Consider the following 16735-nt stretch of genomic DNA (forward strand, 5'->3'; position numbering starts at 1 on the left):
TGTCGCGGGCGCTAGGCCTACCCACACAAGTGAGGTATCATTTTTATCAGGAGACGTGGGGGAACGCTAGGTGGAAGGAAATTTGTGGCTCCTCTCAGATTCCAGAACTTTCTGCCACAGAAATGTGAGGAACATGTGTTTTTTTAGCCAAATTTTGAGGTTTGCAAAGGATTCTGGGTAACCGAACCTGGTCCGAGCCACACAAGTCACCCCTCCTTGGATTCCCCTAGGTCTCTAGTTTTCAGAAATGCACAGGTTTGGTAGGTTTCCCTCGGTGGCGGCTGAGCTAGAGGCCAAAATCTACAGGTAGTCACTTTGCTAAAAACAGCTCTGTTTTCTGTGATGTGTCCAGGTTGTGTTTTGGGGCATATCCTGTCGCGGGCGCTAGGCCTACCCACACAAGTGAGGTATCATTTTTATCGGGAGACGTGGGGGAATGCTGGGTGGAAGGAAATTTGTCGCTCCTCTCAGATTCCAGAACTTTCTGCCACAGAAATGTGAGGAACATGTGTTTTTTTAGCCAAATTTTGAGGTTTGCAAAGGATTCTGGGTAACAGAACCTGGTCCGAGCCACACAAGTCACCCCTCCTTGGATTCCCCTAGGTCTCTAGTTTTCAGAAATGCACAGGTTTGGTAGGTTTCCCTAGGTGGCGGCTGAGCTAGAGGCCAAAATCTACAGGTAGTCACTTTGCTAAAAACAGCTCTGTTTTCTGTGATGTGTCCACGTTGTGTTTTGGGGCATATCCTGTCGCGGGCGCTAGGCCTACCCAAACAAGTGAGGTATCATTTTTATCGGGAGACTTGGGGGAACATAGAATAGCAAAACAAGTGTTATTGCCCCTTGTCTTTCTCTACATTTATTCCTTCCAAATATAGGGGTGTGTGTAAAAAAGACATCTATTTGAGAAATTCCATGTAATTCACGTGCTACTATGGTCACCCCGGAATTCAGAGATGTGCAAATAACCACTGCTCCTCAACACCTTATCTTGTGCCCTTTTTGGAAATGCAAAGGTTTTCTTGATAGCTATTTTTTACTCCTTATATTTCAGCAAATGAATTACTGTATACCCGGTATAGAATGAAAACGCACTGCAGGGTGCAGCTCATTTATTGGCTCTGGGTTCCTCGGGTTCTTGATGAACCTACAAACCCTATATATCCCCGCAACCAGAGGAGTCCAGCAGACGTAACGGTATATTGCTTTCGATAATCTGACATTGCAGGGAAAAGTTACAGAGTAAAAAGTAGAGAAAAATTGATGTTTTTTTCACCTCAATTTCAATATTTTTCTTTTTCAGCTGTTATTTTCTGTAGGAAACCCTTGTAGGATCTACACAAATGACCCCTTGCTGAATTCAGAATTTTGTCTACTTTTCAGAAATGTTTAGGTTTCTGGGATCCAGCATTGGTTTCATGACCATTCCGGTCACTGACTGGAAGGAGGCTGAAAGCACAAAAAATTGCACAAATGGGGTATGCCCCAGTAAAATGCCAAAATTGTGTTGAAAAATTGGGTTTTCGGATTCAAGTCTGCCTGTTCCTAAAAGCTGGGAAGCTGCTGAGTTTAGCACCGCAAACCCTTTGTTGATGCCATTTTCAGGGGAAAAACCACAAGCCTATCACCTGGTCATGTGAAATAATGATATTTGCATTCTCCAATCTGGGGTTAAAAGAAATCTTTGTATGGTGTATGAAGTGCTAGGAATGAATGAGAGGTGGGCATGATATGCATAGTTCAGATATGGATGTGGGGTTTGCAACCATATATTGTGGGTTTTAATATTGATTTATTTGTGAAAAATGTAATGTATACACTTCTTTTGCCATAAAATGAGAAATCAAATCTTTATTTGTCATTCAATAGGTAAATAAAGGAAACTATTTTAAATCTGCATGTGTCAATATGGATTATTGATTTATTGATTTCCATCTAGAAGCTATTCAAGTTGGATGGGTATGGCGAGCCAGAGATCAGTAAATAAATGGACAGTGTGAGACACAAATGTCCCAATCCAAAGTTTGGAGAGAATCGTTTACAAAGCAGACTGTCAATGTTCACCAGAGGAGAAGGACTCCTCTTAAGGTTGATTGCTAGAGTGCTGTTTAAAGAGTAAAAACTCACCCATCCTTATACAAGTGCATAAAGCGTCTTCTCCTAGAGGGGGAGTGTTATAGTACTTATGATGGGAAAACAAAACAACCCGTAAATACCAACAGCACTCACACCCCTCAGACACTACTGGAAAGAACACTCACATACTTACACATACCCTATAGAGTGGACTCACACACCCCTCCGAGTAGCAATCGAGCACTCAAGAAGCGTTTCCACACCCCACACAGGCTGGTATTCATATACTTTCATTACACACCTCAAAGTGGCAAGTTGACACAACTGACCACATTCTCACTCCCCAACCCACAATTGCAATCTCGCTCAACAATAACACCCTCAAAAACTGGCACTTACACACTGCTGAAAGCACTCTCAGACTCCTAATATAGTAGCTACCTCACAACATTCTCTCAACCCTCACAGCAGTGCTAACATCAGGGAATGTCATCCCTTTAATCTAAAAGGGTCCCCAGTTACCCCAGTGGGGACATTCCCCATGAGGGAGAGAGCTTGAAGGCTGCAACTTCAGCTAAGGACAGGCAGGAACATTCAAGTGATGCTTTGCTCCCCATTCCAGGTGGTCACACTGTGCTAATAATTCACAGCTTGGTTTTCTTGCATTTTGCAGGGTTTTTGTAATGTTATATCAATTTAGTGATATTATTGTGGTGCGTGCCTCCAATTGGAATGTGGGGCATCCATTTAACTATAATAGGCCCCTATTTATTATCAGCTGGCTCTGTCTCACAGACTAGCAGCCATACACTATCAGGAGCTCTCTTGCACCATTCACAGACTAGCAGTCACCCAATACTGGAAACACTCTCATACCGTTCACAAATAAGCAGCAACACTAACAGGACTGCTTGATAAATGAAAATGACTTTCCACAGTGTGTGTGTTAGTTATTGTGAATGGGTGCACGGACAGATGGATGGGTGACTACATTGGAATGCGGCCCAGATATATTCAGTGGGGCTCATGCATTGATTTATAATGTGTCCCTCTTTATCTTGAGCTGGCTCTGCTTCACAGACCAGCAGTGTGACACTACTTGAACCACTCTCACACCCCTCGCATGTTAGTCTCACAATACGAAAAGCTGTCACACACCGTGCAAACAAGCAGCAACATTAGTAGGACAGTTCAATACCTAAAAGTGCCTTTTCACTGACTGGTGAGTTTGTGTGTGTTATTGTGAATGGACGGGTGGGTACAAGCAAGAATGATTTAATGGGTGATTAGGAGATGGGTGAGTGCAAGGATGAGTGACTGAGTGTTTTCGATGATGACTGAAAGCATGGAAAGGTGATGGAAAGATGGATGAGTAACTGCATGGATGGAAGCATCCAAGCAGTTTCGGCTGTAAGCCAGACCTACTCGCTTTGCCAATTCTTGTGGACCACTGTTGTGGTTTGGTTTTGGCCTAGATGCTCTGGCAGGCTGTCAAGTGATGATTTCTTGCCTCTCAGCTACTCTCGTTGCTGACGCAAGTCTGATTGAAAGCATTAACTTTACCGGATGCTCAATATTTTGATAAGATTTGTTTTAATCGGATACCCAAAAAAAACAAGGTCTAAGGATGATTAAAAAAAAATTGTCCACAAACAACTGTGACTCTGACATCAGCAGCGTAATGTCCAAGACGCAAGAGAAGTGGACCAAACAAGGAAGAAAACACAGCCGAGGAACAAGCGTCCTAAAATATTTACGAAGAACAGGAAGTCTTCGAGGTACCGGGCTAATAACAGGAAACAAAACGCGCAGGAGGGAGGATGGGGAAAAAGGATGACCGCAGTCTGTTTTTCCTCCTTTCTTTCTCGCGACGAGGAATATTTAAGACGGTTAACTCCTTCCGTAAGCCGAGGGGGAGAGCGGTGCCAGCGGCATTCTTCAACGCAGGAAACGCTCCGACGCGATATATAAACAGCAGTCGGAAAAGGAAGCGAACCTGCGCGCGTGCGACCGGGCGGACGGGGCTCCTCAGCGAGCGCGAGTAACTGCTGTGTGAGCGCGAGGGAGGGAGCATTCTCATCACCTGCGTCACCCGCGTTACGTCCGAGCGTCCGCCGCGGCGCGTGCCGTTTCCTCAGACGGGGAAACGACTCCGCTCCTTTCCCGCCCTTGAGCCCAGGGGCGCACCTGGTGCCCTCGTCACGAGCTGCCATGAGAACTTGCGTTTAACGAACTTCCCGCCACAAGCTTTACCACCGGTCCACAGGGAACTGGACGGAAAAAAATAAACATCCGCCACTTTGAACTATATCACGCTTTCAACTGAGCAACCTCAGTAAGGCCCGCTCCCAAACATTCAGGGTTTCTTTCTTTGTTTCGGCGTTCTTCTTTCTCTCAGATTCATACTCTAATTTTCCCCAATTTTCTTTCCTTTCCAGGTTTCTTTCCATTTCCCCATCTGTCTTTCCTTCTTCCAATCTTTATTTCTCTGTGTTCTTTCATTGTATGTTTCCATCTGTCTTTCCTTTACATCTTCCTTTCTTTCCTCTTGCCCTTTCTTTCATTTCAACTGCCTTTCCTTCTTTCTTTCTTCCTTCTTTCTTCCTGCTGTTTATTTGCAGCTGTCTTTCTTACCTTATTGTTTGCTTCTTTCATTCCATTTCCTTCTATTTTCTTTTCTGTTATTCTATACTCCTGGCTTTCCTTTTTTGTTCCTTCATTTTTCTACTCCATTCCATATTTATTATAATCTTTCATTATTTATTATGTTCCATCTTTTCTCGTTTTCTTTCCTTTGTCATTCTCACACTTTCTCTTCTTTCTCCCTTCTAACATTTGCTTTTCCAAACTCTCTCTCATGACCTCTGTGTTTTTATTCTTTGCAACCTATTGGTCCAATTCCTCAGCTCTGCTATGTTCTTTCATTTCAGGATATATATGAGCTTCTATGCAGTGTTCTTTGAGACTCCAATCAAAGTTAAGGACGCCATAAATAGCAATTAAATAATTTAATATGACGAAACCATTGGCCAGAGCAAAACACCTTGCTTTACTGCAGCTGCCAAAGGAGGTGGTGCATGACTCTTTTGCTAGTCTACCATTCAGATGCTTATGCTGGGAAATGGTATGGTCATTGCAGTGCTGGTTTTCAATAATCCTGATTCTCACTCTTATTGGTCTCTATGAAGTCCTCAACAGTGATAATTGCATTGCCAGTTAGTGTTACCTCTACATTTAGGGCCTGATTTAGATCTTTACAGTGTTACCGCCAAGCCACGTCAGCAGCGGACCTGAATAGACTATCAAGTCCACAGTGCTCCCCCCGCCATGGTTAGATGTATTGCAGCTGAGCTAAACACTGCCACAGCAGCACACCCTTTGTAGACGCCAGTCAGGCAGGTTCCTGCCGACCATATTTAAATGTTTCATTTGTGCAGGCAGTGTCATACCGGCGGATTTCTGACAGAGGGATCCCGTCACTGGACCCAATTGATATCGTACAATGGCTATGGAATACAGGTAAGTCTCACACACACACACACACACACACACACTCTACCTTACCCATATACGTCCCCATGCACAACACATGACACAACATACCACGCACGTACCATCAGCGATTGTCATTCAAAAACCACACAACCCATACATGCCGAACACACCAATTGCCATACATCTAAGACCCAACACACACACACACACACACACCATTGACACTGCACCCACACACAACACAACCAAAACAACCAACACAACTACACACTCTGCTACACAAACACATTCATACGTGCCACAACTACACATATCACGACGACCACCACACAACAACAACACTCACCTGAATGTGTCACCCAGCCAACACCAAATGCAAGTGCCACACAGACAGACACAACCACATTATTCGCGCCACCTCTCTCCACCTCAACCAGCCAATCCAATCGCACACATACATATATATATGTACTGACAAGTACACACAACAGGCGGCATAACCTTACCGGTACAGGTCCCCTTGCAGTGTGCACACATGCACAGGTGACACAATCATGATCCCGACATATGCATGTAACTGTAAATTAAAAAAATTACTTTGAAATGTCTATGCCTGCAGTGATCCTGACCTCACCTGCACCCAATGTACACTGGCAATGCGGGTTCCCCACCTTCGAATCCGGCAATGGGAAAGGTTGTGTTTTCTCTTCAGGACAGTGGCGGCAGTGACAGAAGGTCTTGTCCAGTCAGAAAGGGAAGTTGATTCAGGGGAAAGGGTAAGTTTTTACCTCATTTCCCTCCCAACCCGCCAACTCAAGTTTGGAGGTCGGCCTGCCAGATTTTGCTCGGCGGTAAGGCACATCCAAATCTGCATGGTGTTAAAGGTGGCTGGAGTCCCGCCGAAAGCCACTATTTACTATGGCACCATCGACATGGGTGGAGTTTCTTGTGGGCACTTGCCTATAGGACCACCAACATCTAAATCTAGCGGGCGGACCGTCATGGCAGCAGACAGGTTTTTATTCGAAAAATCAACTGCAGGACCATTACTGACAACATCTAAAACAGGGCCTAATTGTTTTGTGCAACTGAATGACGGATGACTCAAGCTTAGTTTCCACCAAATGTTTTCAAGCGAAAACCATTGACAATAATTTAATGATGTTGTGTGTTATTAGATCATTAGTCTAAATGTGTACTTATACTAAAATATGTTGCAATACAGAAATGAGAATGGAGCTTTTTGTACTACCATAGCACTTCTAATGATGCACTTCTTGAGCAAAGCAACAAGATGAAACGGCATAATTACAAGTTTGATTACACATATTAAGAGTGAGTTACACGTACAAATGAAGGGATTGGAAAATCTGGCTAGGACAAAAATTGAACTACATTAGAGAAAGATACAGCATCCTAGAATGAGGGAGTGCAGGAAGTGTGCCTTTTCTGCTTAGGCACCCCAGATTTTCGTGCCTATTTGTGTTAGGTTTATGACTATGTGCATTTTATCACTGCTAAAAAGTAGTAGAGTGTCTGTGCTTCTCTTCCCAAACATGTACTGTACATTGGAACTCCCTGTTTAGCCTATTTACCTTCCCTATAAATCCACTCTAAACGATGCCTTGATGCTAAAGTATGGAAATTTAAATGTCATATGTAGGGTAGGGCATGGAAATGGAAATGTCATATCTAGGGTGCTCCACCCACATATGTGACAAAAATATATTTTTGCTAGGAGCACCACTGTGCTCTGGCTAGGCTGTGATTTAAATGCGCTCCAGTGAAATATGGGAGGGGCATTGCCTTTGTCATGTAGAAAAAGCCTATTTTATATATATATATTTATAAATTGCCTCTAAAGTGTGCCTTGTAAGCTCACATGGCAGTGTTAATATAAAATACTTGAGCACACTGCACATGGGGGTATGTGTTCACACACTGTAAATGAAAACCCCAAAAGATATTTTGCAGTGTAGGCCTGGCTAGATATTTCCCTCATAGGCCTGGGGGGGATTAAAATCTTTATTTTTCACCTCTGCTCAGGAAAGGACTAGAAATATGCTTCAAAGTTATTATCTGCCTTGTTTTTAATATATGACTTAATGGCAATATCAGATTTTGATATCTTAATCAGAAAACAAACTTTGTAAAAATATACTTTATGCGGACTGAGCCAGACCTGTCTTAATCAGCGACATGTCACACCTCCAGAGCTGGAAGACACATCCTTGTCTGAGTGAGTTAACGTCTGTGGTTGAGAGGATGATGGTTTGCTTCTGGGACCTGGAAAGGCCAATGTTAACTTCAGACCACTTAGCAGGGAATAGCTCTCCGGGAGTGGACAGGAACAGTTGATAGCTTAAGTGCTGCCTCTTTTGGCTTGGAGAAGCAAGGGAGGGATTCTCTTTTTAATCCCCACGACCCTCCTAGACAGATTGTCTCTACTCACAGTAGGCGGAAAACTAGTTTTGACCCTGTCAGGTAGGAAAGTGGCCAAGAAGTTGAAGACAGGCCTGCCTGTTCGTAGCACGGTCTTGCCACGTTAAACAAGAAGTTGGGGTAATTTTACAATATGACAAAGAGGAAGTTCAGCAAATAGCAGTGGAGGGACTGCAAGAAAATAGGATTGAGTGATACATTTTCTCCAGTCACTGGCTTGTGCACAGGATAAATCTGGCACCTCAACCACCACCTGCTCAGACCATTCCTGGACCTAGAAGGATTTCATATGAAGAAGTCCTGCTAGAAGAAGAATCCTGACTTGTCTCCAGCTAAGAGGACTCACATAAATTCTGTAGGACTCCTGAATTCTGCTGGCAACCATGGACAGGAGCTGCTCCCCATGGGTCAAGTTGTTGGCGTCCTGTAAACTGCTTCAGGGATACAAGAAGCAGAGGACTCCAGACTCCCAGGGGCCCAGCTGACTAAAGAGGAATGGATCCTGCAGGAGACCTGGCTGGAGAGAGATTGCAATTGTACAAAAAGGCCCAGTCCGAAGGGACTTCCACAGGGAGAGAAAACGTTTTCTTCTATGAAAAACCCTCATCCACCTGTGTTACCCCTTGGTGGCATGCTTCATCATTGGATTTCCTCCCGTTCTGCTACAGAACGAGGCATGCTGCGACTGACAGAATACGTGGGAGCACTGATGGTTTCAACGTTGTGAATGCTAAAAGGGAAAGGAGTTGTGGGGTCTTGGTGAGTTAAAAATACCGCCCTCTGGATGGTATTACTAATTTAATATGTCTCACAGGGGTGGTATGGTTAAAAAGAGGTGGTGGAGGGGGGGGTATGTTATGGACCTTACCTCGTAAGTGGTCTACATGTTTCGGAGTCTACCCCTAGACTCCTCATCAGGACCAAGGTAAACTCCCTAGTGTCACTCCTTGTACACCTACCACTAATGAAAGCACTATTACTACATGCTCTGTGGTGTGGTTTAATATATACAACTATAATGAAATAATACCCATTGGTATCGTGGTATCAATGTTCTGCTGGACAAACTTTTAGTGTCCATGCTATTCGCTCTTAGATCCTCCGAGAGGGGGGGTGCTTGTAGTCACACATTCATCAAAGCGACACTCACGCTTACAGCCTAATTCTCACCTCAACGGGGTCCAAAGTAAAAGAGATCCACAAGCCTGATCTGAGTAGCCAAGGGCTGCAGGACTGACTAGAAGAAGCTTTCCCACCAGTTGGCGACAAGGGGCTGACCGGCGGAAACGTCGTATTGCAATGTTTCCGCCGGTTAGATAGATGGAAACAATGCCAGAGCATTGGCCGCGGCACCCTTAAGGGAACCAAGGCCAATGCCGTGGCACCACAGCACCGTCGGAATGCGCGCTGTCTGGACAGTGTTCTGAGGGTGCTTGGGGGGGGCCCTGCACTCCCCATGCAATTGGCACGGGCAGTGTATGGTCCACCCTGTGTCCCCCAGCACTGGCTTTCCACCAGCCTTTCTATGGCAGGAAGCCCGCCATGAAAAGGCTGGCGGAAAGAGGACTTGTGAGCAGCACAGCGGCACTGAACTGAGCACCGCTGTGGCTGAGCACAACTCTGACCACCGCCACCCTGTCAGGATCCATGATCCTGTCAGTGGCAGCGGTCCCCTGGCAATCTGACTGCCAGGGTCGTAATGGGGCGGTGGGACCACCTGGTGTTCGGTGGACCTACCGCTACCATGGGTTTGGTAGACCTCGGACCGCCAAACTCATAATGAGGCCCTTAATCTAAAATTAAAAATCTTTGACCATGACAACCCCCTTGGCGTATCTGGCTAATGTTCAATCACGCTCAGTCATGGTCAGAAATTGCACCTAGATCCTGGTCTACCATGAACTGCTGGTTTTCCATTGCTTGAAATTTTCTATGCACCTTGTGCCTTAAATCTTTAAAAATTCATATCTGTTACCTATAAAAAAATGATCACACTTACCCAGATGTGATACATTCTTCAAAACCTTCCACTTGAGATACCAATAGCAATCTTTCAAAGAATCAAAACATCCTACTGGACTTTCCTTTAGTCAGGCAGACAACTTAGGATCAATCAATCAATCAATCAAAAAAATGTGTAGAGCGCGCTACTCACCCGTGAGGGTCTCAAGGTGCTGGGGTGGGGGGAGTCAAGGGGGGGCAGGGAGGGTCACTGATCGAACAACCATGTTTTGAGGTTCTTTCTGAAGAGCAGGAGGTCTTTGGTTTTGCGAAGGTTGGTGGGGAGGGAGTTCCAGGTTTTGGGGGCGAGGTAGGGGAAGGACCTGCCTCCTGTGGTGGTGCGTTGGATGCGGGGGACTGTGGCTAGGGCGAGGTCGGCTGATCGGAGGTTGCGTGTGGGAGTGTGGAAGTTCACTCTTTCATTGAGGTAGGTTGGGCCGGTGTTGTGGAGGGATTTGTGTGCATGGATGAGGATCTTGAATGTGATTCTCTTGTCTATGGGGAGCCAGTGAAGGGATTTGAGGTGTGGTGAGATTCGTTTGTGGTGGTGGAGGCCAAGGATGAGGTGTGCGGCTATGTTCTGGATTCTCTGGAGTTTGCGTTTGAGTGTGGTGCCGGCGTAGAGGGCGTTACCGTAGTCCAGTCTGCTGCTGATGAGTGTGTGGGTGACTGTCTTCCTGGTTTCTGGGGGAATCCATTTGAAGGATTTTTTTAGAGTGCAAAGTGTGTGAAGCAGGAGGAGGTTAGAGCATTGATTTGCTGTGTCATGGAGAGGGAGGGGTCCAGGATGATGCAGAGGTTGCGTGCGTGGTTTGCGGTGGTGGGTGCGGGGCCTAGGGCAGTGGGCCACCAGGAGTCGTCCCATGTGGTTTTGTTGGGGCCGAAGATGATGATCTCGGTTTTGTTTGAGTTGATCTTGAGGTGGTTAGTGGTCATCCATTTGGCGGTGTCGAGGAGAGCAACGTGTAGGTTGGTTTTGGAGTGGTGGGGTTGCGGGTGAGGGAGAGGATGAGTTGGGTGTCATCTGCATAGGAGAGGATAGCGATTCTGTGTGCTCGGAGGATGTTGGCTAGGGGGATCATATACATGTTGAAGAGTGTGGGGCTGAGGGAGGACCCTTGGGGGACTCCGCAGGTGATCTTGGTAGTGTTGAAGTGGAAGGGTGGAAGACGGACTGTCTGGGTCCGGTCAGTGAGGAAGGAGGTGTTGTGGAGGCGTGTGCGGAGTGTGTGGTGGCAGACGGTGTCAAAGGCTGCGGAGAGGTCTAGGAGGATGAGTGCGACGGTCTCGCCTTTGTCGACTTTTGTCCTGATGTCGTCAGTGCATGCGATGAGGGCGGTTTCCGTGCTGTGGTTCTTGCGGAACCCAGATTGTGAGGGGTCAAGAGTGTTGTTTGCTTCGAGGAAGTGGGATAGGCGGGCGTTGACTAATTTCTCTGCAACCTTGGCGGGGAAAGGGAGGAGGGAGATGGGGCGATAGTTGAAGAGGATCTCCGGGTCGGCTTGTTTTTGTTTAGGAGAGCGGTGATTTCCGCGTGCTTCCAGGGGTCTGGGTAGGTGGTGGAGTTGAAAGAGGAGTTGATTATGTTGTAGAGTATGGGGGCGATGGTTGGGCTGGCTTTGTTGTAGATGCAATGTGGGCATGGGTCGGAGGGGGATCCGGAGTGGATGGAGTTCATGTTTTTTTCGGTTTCTTTGTGTGTGGTGGGGGTCCAGGTGGAGAGTGTGGTAGGGGGGTCAAGAGTGGGGGTTGGGTTGGGTGAGTGAGGGGTGTGTGTGGTTAGTGTGTGTGGTATGAAGCTGTTGTGGATGTCCAGGATTTTGTGGAGGAAGTGGTTGGAAAGGGCGTCACATAGGGGCTGTGTATGTGTGGGGTCTGTGTTGCTGGCTTTGGGTTTGGCAAGTTCATTAATGATGGTGAAGAGTTCTTTGCTGTTTGGAGAGTTGTTGTCAAGGCTTGTCGTGTAGTGATCTCTTTTGGCGGTGTGTATGAGTTGATGGGTGCGAATGGTGGTTTTGAGGGTGGAGAAGTTGGTTGTTGAAGGTTCTAGTCACCATATTTTTTCAGCTTGGCGGCATTTGCACTTAGAGTTTTGGAGTTCAGGGGTGAACCATGGGGCGATCTTGATGTTGCGGGTGGCGATGTGTTTTCTGAGGGGGGCTAGTGTGTCTGCACAGGTGGTGATCCATTTGGAGAGGTTGTGTGCTCCTGTGTTGGGGTTGTTGGCGTGGGGGGGGTATGGGCCAGTTGGGAGTTTAGTCGTTCTGTGGGGATCTTGTCCCACAGGCAGTAGGGTGTGGTGTGTTGATGGTAGTGTGGGGGGTTTGGTGAAGGAGAAGTGGACGCAGTGGTGGTCAGTCCAGAGGAGTTCGGTGGTGTGGGTGTAGGCTATGTGCTGGCTTGTGGTGAAAATTGCATCAAGCGTGTGTCCTGCTAAGTGGGTGGGTGCGGTGACCAGTTGTTTGAGTCCGAGGTTGGTGAGGTTGTCTAAGAGGGAGGTAGAGTTGTGGTCTTGTAGGTTTTCTAAGTGAAAGTTGAAATCACCGAGGAGGATGTAGTCTGTGGAGGTGAGGGCGTGCGAGCTGATGCTGTTGGCGATGGTGTCGCAGAAGGCGGGGCGTGGTCTGTAGATTAGTGTACCTCTGAGGGTGGAGTTGTTGTTAATGTGGATTTGGAATTGCATGTGTTCTGTGTTGTCGATAGTGTCTTGGGAGCTGGTGGTGACTTTGATGGTGTCCCTGTGTAGGATGGCGATGCCGCCACCTGCCCTGTTGAGGCGGTCTTTGCGTTGGAGTTTGTATCCCTTGGGGGTGGCGATGGCTATGTCGGGTTCTGTGGAGGGGTTGGTCCAGGTTTCCGTGAGGAAGGCGATGTCAGGTGAGTCTGATGTGATGAGGTCCCAGAGTTCTATGGCATGTTTGTGAAGGAAGCAGGTGTTGAGGAGCAGGCAGTTGAGGTGGTTGTGGTGGGTGTTGTTGCAGGGTGTGTTCTGTTTGTGGGCTGGTGTGCGGCGGGTTGGTTGGTGGGGGCAGAGCGGGTGAGTCTTGCGTTGGGGGTGTTGTGTTTGTTGAAGGAGGGGTCGCTATGGTTGGTGTGTGGTGTGAGGGATGAGGAGCGGGAGAAATGACAGGTGTGGCAGGTGAAGGGGCCATGAGTGTGTGTGGGGCTAGATGGGGTGCACGTGGGGCGGGGGCCTGGGTTGAGAGAGTGGAGGGTGAGGGGGGAGTAGGTGTGTCTGAGAGGACCAGGGGGACTGGCGTTGGGTGCGGTCTTGGCTTGGACGGGCGCAGACGGGCTTGCCCAGCGGCATACCTGCTGCGCAGCCACGCCGCAGCTGCCATAAAGAGGAGGGGAGGGTGGGAGTGGCAGCTGGGAGGAGGGAGGGCTTGACGAATGAGAGGGCTGGGGGGGTGGGGACGCAGCGGCGGGAAAAAAGGTAAACAAGGACGGTGAGGAGGAGGGGGGAGGCCGGAGGGGCCGCAGGGGACGCAGCGGCGGGGAAAAAAGGAGTGAAAAAACGGAGTGGAGGTGGCGTGGATGGCGGAGCGGGGAGCGACCTGCCTGCAGAAGCAGGGTCAAAGGTTGCTCCCTGTTACCGCGCCACGGCTGCCATAAGAGGAGGGGAGGGTGGGAGTGGCAGCTGGGAGGAGGGAGGGCTTGACGAATGAGAGGGCTGGGGGGTGGGACCGCAGGGGACGCAGCGGCGGGAAAAAAGGCAAACAAGGACGGTGAGGAGGAGGGGGAAGGCGGGAGGGGCTGCAGGGGATGCAGCGGTGGGAAAAAAGGCAAACAAGGACAGTGAGGAGGAGGGGGGAGGCAGGAGGGGCCGCAGGGGACACAGCGGCGGGGAAAAAAGGAGTGAAAAAACTGAGTGGAGGTGGCGCGGATGGCGGAGTGGGGAGCAACCTGCCTGCAGAAGCAGGGTCAAAGGTTGTTCCCTGTTACCGCGCCGCAGCTGCCATAAGAGGAGGGGAGGGTGGGAGTGGCAGCTGGGAGGAGGGAGGGCTTGACGAATGAGAGGGCTGGGGGGGTGGGGACGCAGCGGCGGTAAAAAAGGCAACCAAGGACGGTGAGGAGGAGGGGGGAGGCGGGAGGGGCCGCAGGTGACACAGCAGCGGGGAAAAAAAGAGTGAAAAAACGGAGTGGAGGTGGCGCGGATGGCGCAGCGGGGAGCGACCTGCCTGCAGGAGCAGGCTCAAAGGTTGCTCCCTGTTACCGCGCCACGGCTGCCATTAGAGGAGGGGAGGGTGGGAGTGGCAGCTGGGAGGATGGAGGGCTTGACGAATGAGAGGGCTGGGGGGTGGGGCCGCAGGGGACGCAGCGGCGGGAAAAAAGGCAAACAAGGACAGTGAAGAGGAGGGGGGAGGCGGGAGGGGACGCAGGGGACGCAGCGTCGGGGAAAAAGGCAAACAAGGACGGTGAGGAGGAGGGGGAGGCGGGAGGGGCCGCAGGGGACGCAGCGACGGGGAAAAAAGGAGTGAAAAAACGGAGTGGAAGTGGCGCGGATGGCGGAGCGGAAGGCGACCTGCCTGCAGAAGCAGGGTCAAAGGATGTCTTTTGTTAGATGCACATTGAACATATACAAGGAAGGGCTGGCTGCAACTGACATTGTCCTGTATTATTGGGCAGCACACCTGACAGTAAGCAACAACTTGTTCTTTGGAGATCAGAGCAACCCAGCTTACCAGCTGGAACTAGAGCGGTTTAGAGAAAAGAGTGGTTTGCATTTTGTGTCTAACTCAGATTCCACCTTGAGGCCACTAAATCAACACTGCAAGCTTGGCAGAGGCGCTGAAATACATTGAATTGCGCTAAACACCCATACAGAAGAAGCCACTGTTGGCAGGGGATTGGTTGGCAAGCGCTGACAGTGCCCAAGAGTTCATGGGATCGGACCACAGAGGGATCTCAAAGCCACGGGACGTTTGTTCAGACAGATACATGAAGTCCTACAAAGAGCTCAAGAGATAATTCGCACTGCGCAACTCAGTTTGCTGCCCCCCCCCCATCTTTGCTGCCTGGAGTCGCCTCCACTTTTTCCAACTTAAATATTTACACATGGTTTACTATACTGCAGAAAAGCTTTGGAAGCCAGACAGCAGACCAGATGCCAGATGTACTTACTTCTCTGAGGAGGCAGGTACTTTCTTTCATATGGTATGGGAATGCCCGACCTTCTGGCAGTTCTTGTCTCAGGTGGAATGAGCTACAGTGGCTTCACTGGGACGACTGTTCTAGCTAACACCTAAAGTAGCCCTCTTGGGTGTACTGGAGAAGGAGGGTGAGCCTAGTAGTAGCTGCTCATTCTTACAGATGTGTAGGTGCAAAAAGAGATATAGCTCGTAGGTGGAGCTCTACAGAAACACCAAGACTCCAGGAAGGGAGGATGGGGATAGGTAATTGTGCCCTCATGGAGACAGAAGTTTACCGGGCTAGAAGGAGTCTGCACAAATATGCAAAGATATGAGTGCCCTGGCATGAATACTCACAATTAAGGAACCAATGAATGTACACAGTCTTGGATTGGTTGATGTATCCATAGATTTGCACGTGAAATGGTAGATAATTTTAATTGCATATTTTATGCAGAGCTTCTTTCAGAACTGTGTTTTGGCCTAACCAGAGTGTGTTTATTGAGTTGGTAGATGTACCTCTTTACCAACCTAATAACCCATTTTTTGACAATTGGCTACCAAGAGCTACAGTACTTCATATTCAGTGACTGTCTAGTCACAGACAAAGATGGACTCCACTAGCCTCTCTGACGGCTAACCAATGTCACTCAGAAGAACTCATTAAACCATGCTTGTCAATTCACCAAAATGCTTCGGTAATGAAAGTGTCCTCATGTGACATCAGAGGGCTGAGTCTGTGTCCCACTCTGAGCACTTCAACGGCCTCTCTTTTGCCACCAAGAGGGTAGAGGAGTGAAACCTACAGGAAGTGACAGGCCACATAGGATAAAATGTGAAAATATACTCTGCAAAAAATCCTTTTTAAAATGTTGACTCCACCTAGAAATCACCAAAGTCCTGACCTTACATAAATATCTCATAAAAAAAATACAGACCTGAACCGAACCCCATTATAAAATACGCTGTACAAATATGCTAGGACTGGAGTTAGAATAGTAAATCAGCATCTCTGTAAAATATGTGGCAAGTGAATTTGGCCGAACCTAAAAATTATGTACAGGTTGAAATTTTTGTAGAATGATATTTATATAAGCTTGAGATTGGACAGTCAAGTTTATGGAAAAGAAGATTTGTGTAGTTATATTTTCACCTGCAATTATTGCTCTGGTTACCTCGTAATCCAGTCACTGCCTTTGTAACACCTGAGACAAGGCCAACATGGGCAGTGCCAGGGGTACCAGCGAAAGCGGCTACTGACTCTGCCTCCCCTGATTGACGTTCCTGCATGAAACCTGATACTTACAAAAACACCCAGGACACATGAGCATCACCACACAGCAACATTTTACCATACATATCTAATAAAATTCTCTGTAAAGTACTTCAATGACCAGAGCTTCTGAATGCAGGCACAGCCAAGTAAATTTTGATATTAAAGAAGTTCACAGAAATGTTTGAATTTGTACTAGATTCCACACTTGTGCATTTTTACTGAGCTAAGAATCACATGCATGTGCCTGTGCATGTACAGCAATAAAGCACCTGGTAAGTATGCTTTAGCATGCTACTTGTAGAGTGTGATTCTAAG

Source organism: Pleurodeles waltl, chromosome 8 (assembly GCF_031143425.1).
Source record: "Pleurodeles waltl isolate 20211129_DDA chromosome 8, aPleWal1.hap1.20221129, whole genome shotgun sequence".
NCBI classification, from domain to species: domain Eukaryota; kingdom Metazoa; phylum Chordata; class Amphibia; order Caudata; family Salamandridae; genus Pleurodeles; species Pleurodeles waltl.